Source organism: Sinocyclocheilus anshuiensis, unplaced genomic scaffold (genome assembly GCF_001515605.1).
Source record: "Sinocyclocheilus anshuiensis isolate Anshui unplaced genomic scaffold, SAMN03320099.WGS_v1.1 scaffold1237, whole genome shotgun sequence".
Classification (NCBI taxonomy): domain Eukaryota; kingdom Metazoa; phylum Chordata; class Actinopteri; order Cypriniformes; family Cyprinidae; genus Sinocyclocheilus; species Sinocyclocheilus anshuiensis.
Genome location: NW_015553581.1, coordinates 768,178 through 787,768, shown reverse-complemented (window position 1 = coordinate 787,768; position 19,591 = coordinate 768,178). Strand labels below are relative to the sequence as shown.

The 19,591-nt window shown below is 37.0% G+C and overlaps 1 protein-coding gene across 1 annotated transcript in view; it reads left to right on the top strand.

Moving 5' to 3' along the window:
- The window catches only part of LOC107668371 (ras-associated and pleckstrin homology domains-containing protein 1-like), a 73,391-nt gene that overhangs the window by 24,124 nt on the left and 29,676 nt on the right, over positions 1 to 19,591 (top strand). Inside the window, exon 2 of the mRNA XM_016460211.1 lies at positions 3,157 to 3,213. The gene's annotated coding sequence lies outside the window, so the exon portion shown is untranslated. The remainder of the gene's footprint in view (positions 1 to 3,156; positions 3,214 to 19,591) is intronic.

Genomic DNA, 19,591 nt, shown 5'->3' with positions numbered 1-19,591 from the left:
AGCAAAAATTAAGTTACGCCTTCTTTCTTTGCGTGAACATTTGGGCGGTGTTATGCAAATCTTCCCACACAGTGACGTAGACATGTGGGGGCGTGTTTAAATGAGGCGTTTTAGGAGGGCGTGGACCAGTCTTAACTTTTATAAAGAATATCTCTTTGGGTTTGAGACTTTAGTCTTTGCAACTTTAGGGATCTTATCTATTCACGAACAGCTTGTAACACTCCAAAGAGAAAGGAAAACTTGAAATCGCATCATATGACCCCTTTAAGCAGATTGTACGAAAATGTACGAATGAGGTTGTATGATTTCATGCAAATTTGCCATCAATTCATAAACATAAAATAGTTTTTGGGAAAAACAAAATTGCTGTGAAAGTGTGTTGGGTATTACTCTTAAGAAAATTAATACTACAGTACTTTTAAAAATGATGCACTCTTGAGATGAAGACTCCAGTCATATCAGTAGCCAACTGAAAACCAATGCGAGAAAGCGATACTGCTCCCACACTTCTACTACTTCTACTAAAAAGCATTGTGCACATTACAATATTACATTAAAGATTTGACGTAGCAATACACTTCTACTCATTGGAAAAAGTAGCTTGTTATATAAAAAGCATGAGTTTGTCTTTCTCTTTTTCTGAATGAAACTTGCCTAAATGGCACGAGATCCTTCCTCTAGTGCGCTTATGTTTAAATTAAGCTGCATTATTAGGTCAGTGTGTGGTCACTGCTTGCTTTGATGCTGTGTGACAGCTCTGTTTCTCCTTTCTGACGTCCTGCACCAAAACCCTGCAACCATGTACCACAAATCTGAATGATATGCATGCTGCTCTGCACTATACTCTCTCTCGCTCACCTGTTCATCATTCGCAAAGGGAAGTGTATCGGTTTTCGTCTGCATGGACAGAAGGATGTGGAGGTCACAGTGATAATCGCTCTTTTGTTTCTCCTTCCATCAGTATGAACGAGATGTAATCAGCTCATAACATTAGGCTTTATGTGGCTTCCTGCCGCAGAGAGCTGGTCCTCGAATTTGAATTGCAAATGGTTGTGATTTTCTTCACTGGGTGTGTGGAAAGTGTGTTTGTGAATTGGTATTCTTCCCCTGCTCATCGGTGAGTAGTTAAGATTTGATTTGCTCATTTTGTTTTTTGGAAATACAAACTTGGGGACCTTAACAGAGGCAGCTAGTCTTTGTTAATATACGACCAGCACAGTTGTCTAGTGAACATGTGTGTAACAGACATGAAGAAGGGTATTTGAGAGTGTATCAAAACATTTGAACCCCACTCTCTATGTATAAATAGCCTCACCCACTGACCCACACACACCACTACAATTGACTGTTTATTTATAGTGGAGTGGTGTTGATTTGACTCAACCTCATTTCTGGAGTATGTGAGGCTCTAAAGCTTATCTAATGGTAACAACTCCCTTTTAAAGGTTCTTTCAGCATTTAATATGTTATTAGCATTTGATAATATTTAGTCTTAAATATAACACATCGGTATACCTTATAGGGAATATGCAGGATTTCTTTTAAACATATCTGAGGTCGTTGCCTTAGCTCTTCAGCCCTTCCTACAGTAATTGGGTCATTTGCATGAAATGACAAGCAGTGACAGAAATGTCCTGCAGTGTGCCATGCTATACTTCCTATACAACTTATATATTCCTCTATATTTAAAAGTGTCCAATAACAACATGCCACATTTTTTTCTTCTTTTTTTTGACAAAAGAACTAAACAAACACAAAAAAAAGCTAAGCACGAGTCTACAACAATAAAACATTTATTGTGCCATTTTATTTATTTACTTACTTTGGTTGGTTGTTCATTTAAATGATTGCAAATTTATTTTCAGCATTATTTTTCATCCTTATTTTCATCCTTTAAATCATCCTTTCATCATTTGTTGTTGGCTGTGTCAAGCTGTTAAGCTTAAAATGCTATGTTTCTGAATGTCTGTTACATTGAGTAATTCATGCACATGAAACAACACATTTTTAACAAGTGTTTTAACTTGTAAATACTGTTAACTTTTGAACACATGGTGTAATAGCTTGCGAATGTTGTGTGCTATTCTTTAGAGATTTGATAGTATGTCACCTTGGAATTATAAGGTTCTATCTGCATTCTGAGCAGTTTCGAGATATTGAGCTTCAAAGTTTTTGCATTCCATATAATGATATTGGGAACTAGTATCTTTCATACACCAGTCCCGAAATGTACACACCTTTAAAAAAAAATCACATAATGTAAATAAGTTATCACAGAATATGAATATGTGAATAACTCAATTTTGACAAAAATGGCAGATAGAACCTTATAATTCCAAGGTGACGATTAAACACCCAATGACCAAAATAGAAAAACGTGTGAAAATCAATTATTTAAAAAAACAAAAAAATCAAGCTGATTATCATCTCTCTCTATATTTTTCTCATTTTTGTAAAATTATTGTACATATGGTTTAAGTTTTATTGTGTCATGTTAATTGAGAGACTACAGTAAATATTTGTTAATTTAAATGTATTGCTTCTAATTCATTTGTCACAATATAATCTTTCCCCATGTAGCAGCATACATAGATTTGAATTTAAAGTCCTAATTATGAAAAGAGTTAATGACATATTATGTGTTTCACTGCTTTAAATCAGAAACCAGCCACATGTCAGCATCTGCTTCTTGTGATCTCATAGATTTGTGAGGAGACTTGATCAATCAGTTGCTTTCAATTTAATTGAAATTTTATTCCATCAAAGCTTTTACCTTGTTACAAGAACTACTGTGCTTGCATTATGTGCATTAAGCATTAATTGAATCTTGGGGTTATAATTTGAAGCATTTTAAACGGCTCAGGTTCTGTCATGACCATTAGCACCATTTTGCATTAAACAACCTTTTTTCCCGTTCTTTGTGGTCATATCAGCTTGCTTATGAACGGTGGCCACATTAGTCATTCCCTTTGATTCCCTTTGACTAATGGCATCAGGGCTGCATTGTCACATCAGGTACAGCAGCTGCATAATGCATTCTTAACCTGCAGATCTGATGGCTAAAGTGGACTGATTTGTAGCTCTCCTTTCTAGCTAAATGAATAATGGGCCAGGGAATTAATTAACTTGGATTAATTAGTCTTTTCTGTTCCACAGATTGATTGAGGAACGTTTCCATTCAGAAATCAGCTTGGCACTGCCACAGAACCAAAGGTAAGCTTTCTTTTAGTACCAAAACAGCTGACTGCATGATTTTGTTTGTTTGCCAAAATATCTTTACATTTTATAAATATAGGTGATGTGTGTAATGTTTAGATATTGAAATCTCAGGTGATGGACTGCTGTATATATTTTTTCATTTTTATATTAGAGAATAACTACTTTGTTTTAGTGTTGAGTTCCCTGAAAAAACACATCATAGGTTGATTTCCCTGAAAACTGTGAGCTATGTTCATTTGATGACATTAGTGGAGCACTTATACACTTGACCTTTACATTTTCTTTTGAATCACAAGTAGAATATTATAGCAGCAAACTTGACAAAGTTATGATCTCATCCCGCCTGCGTGACTGGCTTTTCTTTCTAAACATTCCATAATACTTTTTAATAACACTCTGAATATTTCCATAGACATGTGATGTGTGTTTTGAAAGGAACATAATGTCTGTGGACAGACTCAACCCTTAAAACCTCCCAGACATTAGCAAAATCTCAAATAACACTGCTTTAAGCCTCGGATCCTCCTGTTCACTCGCCGCAGAGTCCGTCTTCATTGGTAATTCCAATTGAAAAGTGAAAGCATGTGGGGATGTATGGAAACAGTAGACCCAGTCTCCCCTCCGGGACTCTGATGTGCCTGAATTACATCCCTGTGTGTCGTCTGCCCTGTTATCATCAGGTCTGAAACCTGCGGACTGCCGTACATTCCAGCGCACGTGTGCACACAGGCACTCTATCATTAACCCCTCGAACCCTTCCTTGAGGAAACCTCAGTGCTGCTTCCCTCCATCCACCCTCTCAGTTAGTGCCTCTTCATGTCTTGTCTCGGAGGGAGTTGCAGAAGTGTGGTCATCTCCTCAGAGCGCCTGCTTTAGCTCTGTGCTAATGAGAGGGGACAGTGGGAGAAGGACGTCAGGCACCTGGGGCCCCAACAATACATGAGCAAAGACTTTACAGTCTCAAGTTTCCTTGAACAGTTACTACACAAAGTGTCGTTTTCCTCATCAGTGAGGTGCAGGGAAGGAGTGTTGGAGTTCTCCCTCTGCATTAAGTGTCTAGACCAGTTGTCTGAGGAACAAGATGTCATGTACCTAGTGGAAATTTTGTAAAATTATTAGACATGGTTAAACTTTTGTGCAGGTTTCCATAATGTAAAGAGATATTTTAATATTGTTATGTTTTGTTTTTTGTAGTTACATGATTCACTGATAAAGGGCATCAGGGGAGAACGAAATCAATGTCAGTAGCCTTGAAGAAAAGCTGAGGTGTTTTCAGTTCCCCAGATGCCAAAGAAGCAGCTTCCCACACAGCCTGTGCAAAGGTGTTGCGTTTCTAATTGTTTTGGTTTAGATGGAAATAGAATCTGAAAGTATGTGCTGCTCCTGGGCAGCCGCTCTGTCCCACTGTGTGCTGTTTTTGGAGTCTCTAGCAACTCTTGAGTTCAGCTGCTACCTAAAGCCAGCTTGACCCGTGGATCACACTGCTTCTATCTGGCACTTTCCATAATATGGGTAGAGATTTTTTTAAAGCAGAAAATGGATGAATTCTTTGGAATTACACTTTAGACATTTTAGATAAAATGTCTTATTAAAATAAACACGCGTCAAATCAGCTTGTCTAGACCCCCTTAAAATTATATTTTTTCTGTCGTATCTCAATAGGTTTTGGTCTTTCTTTCTTTGTCCAGCAGATAAAATTGGTTGAATTGACATTAAATATTGTAGAAAATATTTTATCCATTATTGTTACATAATTCCATTCTGCTGCCAAAGTTACTGCAAGAAAAAAAAAAAATCACCAATGATCAACCAACATTTGTTCCCAAACTAACTTGTCTCTGCTGAGTGAATTTAGGATAAATTTGGAAAACAGTTACTTCAATCCTGTTACCCATTGCAGAGTATTTTATTTTTGTTTAATATTTGCTATAAATTAACAAAATCCTTCAAATCATTGTTTCATGTCTCCGATTTAGTAACAGGGTTGCAAAAATGGCAAACATCATATAAAATAAGTAGATAAAAAATATTTAGTTTGACCTCCTGAGATGGACAAACATTTTCTAAAATATAATCATCTCTTTTCACAAACATATTGTTGAAAAAGTGTTTCTGTTTTGTACCCTCATCGTGGATAGTGCCATTTGTGGGCCCAACACAATGGAGGATCTCTAGGATCTCTTGGCTAAATTGTGGTCAGTCTATCCAAATGTCTAATTTTCAAGGGCCGGTTGGTGTGTCTGCCTCCTATGCAGCCCTCTAGAAAGGGTGTGATAGTTAGTTTTGATTCTATTCATAACGTGTACAAACCAGGATCTTTGTTTTTGTTTGGAAGCATGGCTTTTGGCTGACTCATGAGCTCTTTCAAATGTAGATCCTGAAGTGGTGTTGACCTTAGCAGACTTATTCTACTGAATTCTGTTCCGCCTTGACCTTTCAGCACCATACAAACTGACTGCTCTGATTGTACTGGATTCTTGAAGATAAGAAAAGAGCAAGTGGGTACAGGAAGTGATGGAGTGATGTCAGAGCACCCACAGGAAAGCACGTAATGGAGGATTGCAATGTGCTTTTATCTACCCATTCAATGTGTTACCACTTTAATATAACTTGTTTTATTATATTACATTATATTATTGTTCAAAAGGTTGGTTGATAAAATATTTTCATGTTTTTGAAAGTCTCTTATGCTCACTAAGGCTGCATTTATTTGATCAAAATACAGTAAAACAGTAATATTGTGAAATAAAATATTATTACAATAAACATTTTCAGCAGCTATTACTCCAGTGTCACATGATCCTTCAGGAAAAAAAATTAATATGCTGATTTGCTGCTCTTTTCTTTTTATATATATATATATATATATATATATATATATATATATATATTACAGAAACAGATAGTCTTGTGAATTATTTTCCTGCTTAGTGCTGCAAAACAAGGGGCAAAAGAGCATGAAAAAACATGTGATGTTTGTATGAAGTCCAGCAGCTATCTGTATAATCTCATTATGAAATCAGAACCGTATTCATAATATGCTGATTTGCTGCTCATTTCTTATTATATATATATATATATATATATATATATACAGTATATATGTAATTTATATACATATATAAATATCTTTACTGTCAAACAAATTTAATGCATCTTTGCCAAATAAAAGTATTAATTTATTTTAGAAAAATTTGACTGAACCCACATTTTTGAACGGTATGTTATATTATGCAATTTTTTTTATCCTCTTAAATCTATAGGTTTCTTCTAGTTGCTTTGTTGCTGCAAATCACAGTCCTCTACATCCCTTAACAGTATTAAATGGGCTTAGTGTAGCATGGCAAGTGATCTGCATTTGAAAACAGTTCTGACCAGCTCCAGGCCATGTTTGCATGAACTCAGATTAGGCTCAGCTTTGCCACTGATGAACTGCAGGTCATTGTGATGTGTACACAGGCACTTCTGCCAGCCTGGCCCATGTTCAAAGCTTGTGGGTTTGCTTGAAAAGAGCATGGGCAACAGTATTGATTCGTAGTGTGGTGCATTATGTCTCTGGATGAACACAAACCCCCCTGCTGTGTGTAAATGGGGCCTCAGCTGGACTATCCTGTACCAGAATCGTCATCTTTGATTCCATTCTGTCCACTGCAGAAACCCCTCTTTCTCCTTACTCATTAAATTTAATGGTAGCATCAGCAAGACTGCATCTAATCCATCTCTGTACTGTCACTGAATCAGGGCCCCTCATTTCCCTAAGTGCCCTGAGGCAGACAGTGTTGCCCCCTTTTATCACAGCTAGAGTTTATGCCTTGGCTATATATTTAACCTCTTGGATACGGCTGTGATATTAGAGAGGCTTGGCTGATATGGCTTTTGTACACTCTTACAGAATTCGGCTCTTTATTGGCATCTGTGAAGAACCTTTACATTCATGGAACATTTCAAATGCACATAAGGATCTTTATAGTGGAAAAAGGTTCTTTCGATTATTTAAATGTTCTTTTAAGAACTCTTCACTGAAAGGTTCTTTGTGAAACCCAGAATGGTTCTTCTATTGCATCGATACAAAAACCACCTTTTGGAACCTTTAATTTTAAGAATTTAAGAATTATTTTTATTTATGTTGGACAATTTTGTGACTTTTTAGCTAATGGACATAGAAGACGGCTTGCTGTGTTTTCATAAGGTAGATTTTGAAGCACTTGCTTTGTATTTCAAGTGTGTTATCAGGTGTGACCCTGTTACTGTGCAGCTGGGATTGGAAAAACTGGAGCATCTGTGCTGGTTGCGACGTCTGGGGATTCGCCAATATGTGTTGTTGGCAGAAGCCACACCCTTCTGGGCCTTGAGATGTATAAAGGGGCATCTAGACATGAACGTAGGCCTTTTATGTCTTGCATAATGCTCAAGAGTTGAATTTGCATTTAATATTTAAGTTTGCGTCCCTGCTGGAAATCTTACTTTGTGCTTTTGGATGTGACTTTTAGTGAGTATAATGATCAATCAGGTGAGTTGAACTGAATTAAGCATCTAACCTCTATCAAGATTTGCAGAATGGCTAATCTGAAAACTAATTTGTTCATTTGGAGTTTGTTTTGGATCCTCTGATCTGCATCTAATTGGCAGAGCCTCGTGTGAAGATTCTCTCCCATTGTGTGTGTTGCCAAGCCTGCATAGGGAGTCTTTTAGCATGTCTCCCGTTTACAGCACTCACTTGTGCGTGAACGATGACATTAGTGATGCTTTGTCACTCTGTTGCAGGATGTTAGGACCTTTGAATCCTCCTTTTGCTTCCACATCTTTTCTCTTCCCTCCTCCTCTTAACCCCGTGCTTTCTCGCTAATGTGAATTGACCACGTGATTGATGAGACAAATGGCTGGAATACTTGGCCTAGCTTTGGTTCCAGTGTTTAATTTGGTCATGGACAGGCAGCTGTTCTAGAGACAGACACCATCAGCTATCCCCAGTCTAGTGAATTCTAATATTTAGGATATTCACTATTTGTTTTTCAAGAATTGTACTTATTTGAATAAGGCAGGATGAAAACTTTTTTTCTTTATAAGGGTGGATGTAGCTGTAATTATTGATTACAGTAGGTTCTGGCTATGGGTTTGTTGGTCCAATGACTTTGATTTTCATTCATAAAAACATCCATCTACTGTATTTAAGTGAACATAAGTGTGTGTGCAAATATTAATTTAATGCAGCAGATTCAGTATAAACGCACAGCAATACGGTGGATCATAAATGAATAGGTACATGAATATGAATGTACAATATGGAAAAAAACAAAATGTGTATATATACAAACTAAAATGATCAGAATATATATATATACAGGTGCATCTCAATAAATTAGAATGTCGTGGAAAAGTTCATTTATTTCAGTAATTCAACTCAAATTGTGAAACTCGTGTATTAAATCAATTCAATGCACACAGACTGAAGTAGTTTAAGTCTTTGGTTCTTTTAATTGTGATGATTTTGGCTCACATTTAACAAAAACCCACCAATTCACTATCTCAACAAATCTCCATAGTCTATTTTGCCTTTACCAAGAGCAATTTTACCTCACCAGAAACTCTTAAAAAATACAAATAAAAAAATCAGAAAATATTAACTTTTTAGTTCTTTGGATACAATATTAAATTAAAAATGTGTGTCTGTGTGTGTATATATATATATATATATATATATATATATATACACACACAGACACACATTTTTAATTTAATATTGTATCCAAAGAACTAAAAAGTTAATATTTTCTGATTTTTTTATTTGTATTTTTTAAGAGTTTCTGGTGAGGTAAAATTGCTCTTGGTAAAGGCAAAATAGACTATTGAGACAATCTTTAAATCAGCATCATTGCCCTCCTACACATACACACGCCAGTGATGAATGACCTGCATCCTGCTTATGGAGACACGGGAAACAATCTCTTTTCATCTCTCTGTAGCTTCTGTTTGAGAGGATCTTCCTCTCTCTTTGTTGTTTTCATCTTTTCCTGGCAAGTGAACCGCTTATATGAGCTCCCACCCAAACAAACCAAATTGGTGGACATTTATCATCTGTAAAATATTATAGATCTATTATCTTTTAAACCAAATTATATCCTGATGACAAATATAAGTTTGGTTTCAGTTGGTTGCGTGTGTAGATGTTGTTAAGTGATTTGCGTGTGCGTTTGTGACTTCATGAGGTTGGACCATCGTCTCCCATGAGCCTCGCAGAGGCGTTTGACCAGGAAGTGTTGGATGGCTCTTTGTTTATCCAGGTCAGGTCCAGGGCAGATCTGACTGAATAAATACACGTCTCCTACTATTAACTCACAAGATTATTTTAGTATAGAATGGAAATCTGCAGTGGCATCAAGTTGGGAAACATTGACGATAGTCTTGCAATAATGAGAAAGCAATGAGAAGGGAACTGCACGGAGGATTTAGTGTTCTTCACTCCAGGAAAAGAGCACTGAAATTCTTGCTTTTATGTGTAGCAAATAGTGACGCCTGTGCAAGTCTGCAGCAAATTTAAACCTGCAACTTGTTAAGAGTCAACGTCCTGGACCCAATTAATTGACACATGGTTTTCTTTATACCTTCATTGTGAAAGCAGGGACATCACATATTTCTGCTTTGTACGGCAACTTTTGCACTTAGCATGAAGACATTTTAACATGCATTGTGTGACAGATTGGCTGATTGATTTGTGCACATTATGGACTGGAATGTAGAGCTCACAAGAACGAGGCATCAAATGTAAACTTTTGCTGAGAGTGAAAAAATGTAGCGGAAATAACATCCAGGCCTCGTGCAGTAAATGGAAAGGCAATCACGACTTTGTTTGTCAGACCTGTTCAGTAGGACATATTCCATCAGTCTTTGGCGAAATGCTCCCAATGGAGAAAACATTTCCAGCACACATCCTCAACTGGATTCTTGCTATTTTTTTCTTTTCAGTCTCTCTTTTTTCACATTTTCAATCTGTTTTTCCCCGAACACAACGTGGCACTCAGTCACACGCATACTTTTGTGTTTTTCAGCCTCTCTTGGAGATAAATGGCTGCTTTAATAACGCTTAAGGATCTCAGTGCCATAGCAGTGCTGTGGGATCAGTGGGAATACGGCCTGTGATCACTCCCATATGTAGGGATCGTGCCAGAAACAGTGGCATTGGCTGAGCACCAGCATCCCTGCACCTCAGTCTGCCTGTTGTATGTGGCCTCTGACAACCTGTGCTGACTCGAATAAGATGATTTATGTTAGACAGTACAATCTGTTGACCAAGGAGACTGATTTGCACAATGCCAGGGCACCATGTGTCATGCACTTTATGCAACTTATCATTTGAAAGCTGTTATGTCTGGACTAATTTGTTATGTGCTGTTTTTTTGTCTTTCTTAAATATATTTACTTATTAAAAATTCTGTAATTGCATTTTGATCTTTTTTGGGACAAATAGTAAAATATGTCAGGATGATTCAACTGTCAGAATGAAGGAGGAAAATGCTCATTAAAAGAAAAAAAAATGATTGAAAAGAAAACCTTTTCATAGTAGTCTGGTGGGTAGTTTGGCCATAATCTTTTATTATATCTTAGGGGAAAATGGATTTTAAGAAAACTGTGTCATGAGAACATTTATCCATTGAATCAAAGTCATGTGGTGCGACCAATGAAAGAAATTAAAACAGAAAATTACTACATAGAGGACCCCTAGCAGATCCTCATGACTGTGTATTTCTATATAGCTTTAATAATTGTAGTAAAACAACTAATAATAATTGTTATTATTATTTCAGTTTTAGTTTTTTTTTTGGTTTTCATAAATGTAGTATTATGACTTAAACTTAGTTATTTCAGTTAGATGCCAAGGATTTTTTTTACATTTTCATTTATGTTTCATGACTTTTGTGTAATAATTATATTTATATTTTATATCAGCTTTATTTCAATGAATGAAAAATATTTTTAATAGATTTAGTTTCAGTCAACAAGAACACCACTGGTCAAGGTCAGTAAGTTTCTTACAATATCATGTAATTTGACAACTTAAAAACTATTAATTCATGTGTCTGTCTATCTGTCTATCTATCTATCTATCTATCTATCTATCTATCTATCTATCTATCTATCTGGATCAGTGGGAATACGGCCTGTGATCACTCCCATATGTAGGGATCGTGCCAGAAACAGTGGCATTGGCTGAGCACCAGCATCCCTGCACCTCAGTCTGCCTGTTGTATGTGGCCTCTGACAACCTGTGCTGACTCGAATAAGATGATTTATGTTAGACAGTACAATCTGTTGACCAAGGAGACTGATTTGCACAATGCCAGGGCACCATGTGTCATGCACTTTATGCAACTTATCATTTGAAAGCTGTTATGTCTGGACTAATTTGTTATGTGCTGTTTTTTTGTCTTTCTTAAATATATTTACTTATTAAAAATTCTGTAATTGCATTTTGATCTTTTTTGGGACAAATAGTAAAATATGTCAGGATGATTCAACTGTCAGAATGAAGGAGGAAAATGCTCATTAAAAGAAAAAAAAATGATTGAAAAGAAAACCTTTTCATAGTAGTCTGGTGGGTAGTTTGGCCATAATCTTTTATTATATCTTAGGGGAAAATGGATTTTAAGAAAACTGTGTCATGAGAACATTTATCCATTGAATCAAAGTCATGTGGTGCGACCAATGAAAGAAATTAAAACAGAAAATTACTACATAGAGGACCCCTAGCAGATCCTCATGACTGTGTATTTCTATATAGCTTTAATAATTGTAGTAAAACAACTAATAATAATTGTTATTATTATTTCAGTTTTAGTTTTTTTTTTGGTTTTCATAAATGTAGTATTATGACTTAAACTTAGTTATTTCAGTTAGATGCCAAGGATTTTTTTTACATTTTCATTTATGTTTCATGACTTTTGTGTAATAATTATATTTATATTTTATATCAGCTTTATTTCAATGAATGAAAAATATTTTTAATAGATTTAGTTTCAGTCAACAAGAACACCACTGGTCAAGGTCAGTAAGTTTCTTACAATATCATGTAATTTGACAACTTAAAAACTATTAATTCATGTGTCTGTCTATCTGTCTATCTATCTATCTATCTATCTATCTATCTATCTATCTATCTTGAAAAATGTTTAAATGTATATTTTTGAAAAGAAATAATTACAATTTGTCCACTGTCTTCATGTATACAAAGTGTAAGGAAAATGATTAAGATTGTTATATTCAATTTTGTCCTTGAATTTTTTTCCTTTAAAAATGGTGTGAAGTTTTTTGGAATTTGGCACGTGACTAATGTCCTTTTAATACTTTGAACACTTTTATTTGTCATTGACCCAGCTACAAATGCTCTATAAAATTTGGGAATGTTGTTCAGTGTTTATTTAGTCAACTTATCTTTGATCTCTGGCGATGACTTTTATAGTGCTGTCACTTGCTTTTATTTATCTGTGAGAACCACAAACCTCTCTTAAGATTTGTTTTGCTATTTTGGTCTCTGTCTAGATAGAGATGCAGGTGTGTGTGTGTGGTGTCCACACAGTGGCTCACCAAGGGACCTCCCTTTGATACTGAAAAGAGATAAAACTCCCTTCTTTTCCGCTCCATCTTATTCTTTCTTTATTTTACTTTGAACATTTATAAAGAGCGTACTCGCAGACAGTTTAATCGCAAAACCACTGTGCCCTGAACATCAGTCTAAACATCGCCCTGGTACTGTTTATGTTGACTGTGTGGAAGGCTGCCTCCAGCTTTCTGCCTACAACACTCCTCTCTTTCTCTGGGGAGTAATCGCAATCAAATTGCGAAGAAGAACGGAGACAAACAGGGAGGAAAAGAGAGGTATACAGGGAGAAGAAGGTTACTAAAGCTTAATATTTTCAAACTTTGAAAGTATACACAATAATCTTGCTCGTGTACCATTGTGCCCCCCGTTTTGATGATTTTCGGTCTGTTTTTGCATGTGGTTTCATACGCAGCAAGAAAATGTGTTGTGTTTGTGTGTTTCCATGCTCCCTCGCTCACATCTGGAATACTAAGCTGAGAGTTGGACTCTCTTGTTGATTCATTTTCATTTTTTCCTACGATGACTGAGGCCAGCTCGTCCTCACCACGAGTACATTTGTTTTTCTTCTCGAGGTGAAGGCAGAGGGAATGAAGGAAAATCTGGATCTTATTTGAAGCTGTTTCTTTCTGCCTTGACGTTCTGCTTGTATCCTCACCACAGCTCAGCTGGAACGTGCCTCGTGCGAGGAGCTTACTGCGGTCGTGTCCCGAGTCACCCATCCCTGAGGATGACAGCTGTACCGTAGTCGTGGGAAAACGCTCCTCAATGCTTCTCTGTGTTGTACTGAAAGTCGTTGGACTTAAGTTGGTGGTGTGGTTGGAGGAATGTTTCCACTCATGCTCCACAAGGAACGTGGAAGCTGCTTTGTAATTATGCCCAGTCATCACTGAGTTACTGTACTTTAGCCAATTATGCCCAGTCAGCATAGGGTTACTGTACTTAAGCCCAACAGCAAACCAAACCCCCCTCTGTATCTTTATTGCTCCTGAAGTTGGGGTGAATAAACCAGAGATCTGCAAACTGAAGCAGCCCCCAAGGACACAAAGCTCTGAGCTTTTGGAATAAACCACGTCTGTATCAGATGAATGCTGGACTTGCGAATGGAAACTACTCTCTAAATACACTGATTATAGTTTTTTTCTACTTCCATAACATTTCTGACAGGGTTTAAGAACAGAAAGTGAGGGGATTTAAGATAAGCCATCAGTTTGGCTCATGAATAGTTATTAAGTGATGTAAAGTAAGTTAGCCCGCAAGTCCTAAATGATCTGCTGAAAGCCAGGTAAGTGGACACAAGCCATTGTAGCATTACCCTTTACTGCTTGTTTTTGTGTTGACTCCAGAATCTTTTTCTAGGTGTTTAATGCCATCAGTTCCAGTGTTTTATAAAAGGATTAAAGTATTTTTCAAAAAGAGAGAGGGGAAGAAATTCAACATTTCTAATGGATATACAATCACATTTTAATCAGATTTTACCATCACAGTAGAGTACAAACTTACTATATAGACTTCAGTCTTGATGGTAACTGTATATTTTTAGATCATAAGAGTCTCTGCTCAGTCAGTGGAATAGAATTGTTATTTTCAAAAGCACAGTCCTGTTAGCTTTTGGCAGTTCCTGTAACCATCCTTTAGCTGCCTCCCTCCAGTGTTTTCTTTCTTTTTTCCATTTGGCTCCTGATGTAAATCTCATCTCTGCTCACTTATTGTTTCAATAGTTGGGGTTGGATAAGGTTTGCATGGATGCAAAAGTGCAAGAACTGCTTAGATTGAGCCACGTGTCTATAGTTCCTTCCAAGAGTTTTCATACATCAGATAATATTTCTGCTTTCAAATCGAGATTTCAGGAAATTCATTTGGATGTTGGTGTATAATTGGATGCTTCAATGCACACTTGTTGTTTCGAAGCAGTTCGTTGCCACAAGATCTCATGCAAGATCATGTGATGATTTCAGAGGAATGCTTTTAATCAAATGCAAACATAATGGGGAAATGTCACTCGCAAGTGATTATTACTATGCTCTACTCACTGAGAAAGACCGAACACTTGAAGTGAGCACTCTGAAGGGTGCAGTACTGACTAATTGGAACACTACACAAAGTCACTGCCAATTTATTTTAACATGGCAGCAAATTTATGCTTATAGCTATTGAATCATGTTTTGTATAAATTAATGCTAATAATACTTTATTTTGATTCAGGTTTATTTCAAATTGTTTCATGTTTAGTATTAACAAGTTTGTACCAAAACAAATGCCCTTTTATTGATCTGTGTATGTTTTATTTTTTTCTGGTCATAGAATTGTGGGTAATGGCTGCAACAAGATTGAAATAAGGACTATATACACTACCATTCAGAAGTATGGGGTCAGTAAGATTTTTTAAAATGTTTTTGAAAACAGTAAAAACAGTAATATTGTAAAATATTATTACAATTTTAAATAACTTTTATACTATAATATATATCAAAATATAATTTATTCCAGTGATGGCAAAGCTGAATTTTCAGCAGTTGTTACTTTAGTGTCACATGATCCTCCAGAAATGATTCTATATTTTCATATTCAGTGTTTTTGAAACTCATTCGGAATAGAAATATTTTGTTTGTTACATTATAAATGTGTTAAATCTAGCGTAGCGTTAGTTCTGGCAGGTCACGTTAGTCAAGCTCGCATCAGCTGACTCTCAGCTGATCCCCATCAACCTATGGGAATACGACACCTATCTAAGCATTCATATGTAAGGTCCCTCAGTATTATCAGCTGTTTTCTGATTGAGCATGGCTCAATAGCTAATTACCCTCCTCCATCCCCAGCTCCTCCTCTGTCAGTCAGGATTCAGCCTTCTGATTCTCCTTTGAATCAGACTAATTCTAAAATGTGTACATAACATTATTGAACTTTAACGATATCTGCAATACATTTATGTTAGTTCTGTTCTGTTTACCCTGGGGGGGTTATCGCTTGCCCAGAACAGAACCATACCGCCAATCCAAACTGTATGCTAATTGTCAATCATCTTTGATAGTGGTCCTGACAGAACTGTCACTTTTGATTAATTTAATGTGCCCTTGCTGATTAGAAGTATTCATTTTTGAAAAAAGAAATATTGCTGAATAGAAGTGTAATTCACATGTTGAATTATGCCCATTTAATAACCTGTTTTGTAGACTCATGTTTGAAGTATGTTGAGTCGTTTGATGCACTCACAGGTGATGAATGTGGGGATGTGTTGCTCTCTGTAGACCAGCTGGGGTCTGTGGTTTGTGTTAGGTTATCTGTGTTTTCCGGGCTTTACCATGCTCCCATTAAAAACACACACGACTCATTCTATAAGACGAGCCATTTGTTGTGTGAAGAATGTACAGGGGTCACAGCCCCACTTCAAAGTCTCCTTGCATCCATTTTCAACATGCTGCATGAGAGCAGACTAAATCTGAGCTTAATGCCTCTGATAGGCCCACACATCCCAAAAATGTACTTGAAATCACATTATTATGCTGTGACTGTTGGTCTTGATGATGGCATAAATGAATGCTTGGTGTCTATCATTCTCAGTTTAAAAGCTTTGCTAGACACCAGGGTTTCATGGCCGATTTGAGCTTGTTCCATCACACACTACTGACCTTTGACCCAGAGGTCAAATATTATAAGGTCAGGCAGTGGGAAGCACAATTCACACAGTTGCTGTCCATTTGTAAACAGCATAAAGTTGGAATCATGGGAAAGACTGATCGTCTGAGAATACAGGCTATCACATGAATCTGTTGCAACATTTGAGTCGTGTTGAGGAAATGTTAAAACTTTTAAAATACAATATTACATTACATATAAAAATATTATTTTGTTGGAGAGTGGGCAGCCTTCTGTGAACAACTGTGAGGGTCTCATTGGTCTGTCGAGAGGTCACACGATTTCCTGCCGTCCACTGGTATCAGACCGCATCACTGAGTAAATACACTGGTATTTCTTCTTACATCTTTTGGAGCAGCCCAACAGTTATCATCATTAAACTCATTCTTCAGGATTTAGCTGCTCATTTATCAGGGTTCTTAGCAAATCCACATCTCAGATAGATGCTGAATTCCTCTGGCACTCCCCTGGCAGGTTGATCAATTATGAAATAGCATCTTTGGGTGGAGATGTGCCTTTTCTTGATTATGATGCTGTTTTCTGACCCAGGATCAGTTAAGGATTTGATTGGCCATTTGTTATGTAATCTAAAATGTCACTGATGCAATGAGTCATATCTACTGATGAACAGCTTTTGGGAGTGTGTGTTTGTTGTGACATGGTAGAGGTTTGGTGTGGCTCTCATCTTGAGGGATGACTTACACAACAAGCCGCGAGGGGTATGAGGAATCCATTACATCCTGCATACTTCCTGTTCACATTAGACTGTCCTCCTACACACATACACAGCAACATGCCCTCAGATTTAATGTTTCCTTTGCTGCTTATGATTTGTTATCAGTAAAAATGTAAATGATGTGTAACTTATAAACTGCCATTCATTATAATAGCTTATTTCATTTTTTCCACTCACAAAAACATGCTAGATGAGCTAAATATGTTTCCTAAGCTAGCAACGCTAGTAATACTGCTCATAGTCAAAAGTGCATTCAGTTGTTTGGTGCCAATTTAAAAAGTTTTACCAATTTAGAAATTAATCAACATCAAGCATGCAAAACTTTTGGATTTGGATTTGTGCCAGATGTGAGAGGTATGTGAGCCCAAGTTTATTTATATAGCTTATTCCCACATCCGGTAGTTTCAGTTTTGTTTGAAATAAATTTGTTTAGACTTGGTGTTTTTTTATATATATTTATTCTTATAATGAATGGCTCATTTTTCATTCCTGTTGTATTCTGAATAGTGGTAAATGTATAGGATTTGTTGTGGAGAGAATATGGACACAGCAAGAGCGTGGCAGTGTTGGGACACATGTTGCTGTATTAATTATTAGGTATGAAGTATTAACACTGCTGGCTCTCCTATGTAGGAGGCAACAGGAGCGCCTGCTTTACTCCATCAGAGCGAAGAGCTTGCTGTGAGTGGAATGTGTAAGGCAGTGATGTGAAACAGATGCCTCCTCTGCAGGCTTGATGCTACACGCGGCCGGTGTCTCTCAAGATGGATTCTGCATAAAACGGAGAAGGTGTGAGCCAAGCAGTCCGGTCCAGCATCTATTAGACTAGACTACCGTGGCATGACTTCGCAGCACGTGCGATCACAGGCCTTCTGGTGATGATGATGATGATGTTGTTGTCACATGTACACACACATACTCACTCGCTCTTCTACATGGGCCAGTGTGTGTGTCAGCAGGGATCTTTCCAAGCACAGATTGAGTTTCTGTAGTGGCCCACGCCCCGGGCCTGCCATCCAGGCCCAAATCACAGGGCTGCTAACCGCAGGGAGCTAATTGTAGCCCAGCTCCCTGAAACGCGACCCTTTAATTCTCTCCCTGGTTTCACTCACTCTCTCTCCTCGGATCAAACATAAACAATTGCTGATAAAGCTCGGAGGATCTGGGCTGCAGAGATGAGCCAAGAGAACATGTGAGAAGTGGAATCTGAAAACTTTCCAGAAACCTGAGAATGACATGTTTAGAATCTAGCATGAACCAATTACTCTATAGTTGAGGCATTTGGGGGGGTTTTTAGTATTTACGAAAGAGGAAGGAAAGTGACAGAGCGAGGGGGAAGTGTGGGCGGGATTTGACCCAAGCCGGATTCGAACCCCAATCCCTATGAGCCTTTTATGGTAATAACTTAGTACCATAGTACTGTATACGGTACCATTCAAAAATGTGGGGTCAGTAATATATATTTTTTTAATTAATGCTTTTATTCAGCAAGGATACACATCATCAAAAATGACAGTAAAGACATTTATACTGTTAAAAAGGATATTTCAAATAAATGCTATTCTTTTGAACTTTCTATTCAGCAAAAAATCCTGAAAAAAAAAATTTGAAAATGTGTTTCCACTACAATATTAAGCAGCAAAAACTGTTTTTGACATTGAAAATAATAAATGTTTCTTGATTTCTGAAGGATCATGTGACACTGAAGACTGAAGTAATCACTACTGAAAATTCAGCTTTACAATCACAGTAATAAATTACATTTTAAAATGTATATTTAAATAGAAAACAGTTATTTTAAATTGTAATAATATTTCATATTATTACACAGCTACTGAATGGTAGTGTATATCAAAGTACCATGGTATTATCATTTGTGATACCATCCCTATACAATGATAGCATCATAATACAGTGGATTTTGTACAAGTGGTCATTGGACATGTACTGTAGTAATGCTGATAATTCTTCAGCTGTGCTGGTGTGTTTAAGATATTTGCGGTGGTCTGTGGTCTCCATCTCTAATGATCCTGCCGGCTGTTCTGATGAAGATCTAAACTCTGGAACATCTGGCTAGCACTTCATCATCTCACTGCCCAGTTTCTCTCTGCATGTTTGAGAAAGACTGACCCACAATTACAGGCTTGCCAGATTGCAAATGACCCCCCTGCGTATCGTACATAACCTGTGGAATGTTGGCTTCAGAATGACTGGTTTGGAAATCGTTCCAACAACTACTGTAAATAGCCCATGTCTAGTATATATATGTTTTTCCTTTCCGTAACATGGTTACAGTGGAGATTTCTGTGGCCTGGTACAGTCTGTCCACGAGGTTTCCTCACCAGTAACAGGATATTTTCAGACCAAAGTACCTGAGAAGAATTTTAATAACGTAAGAGGATTATTCC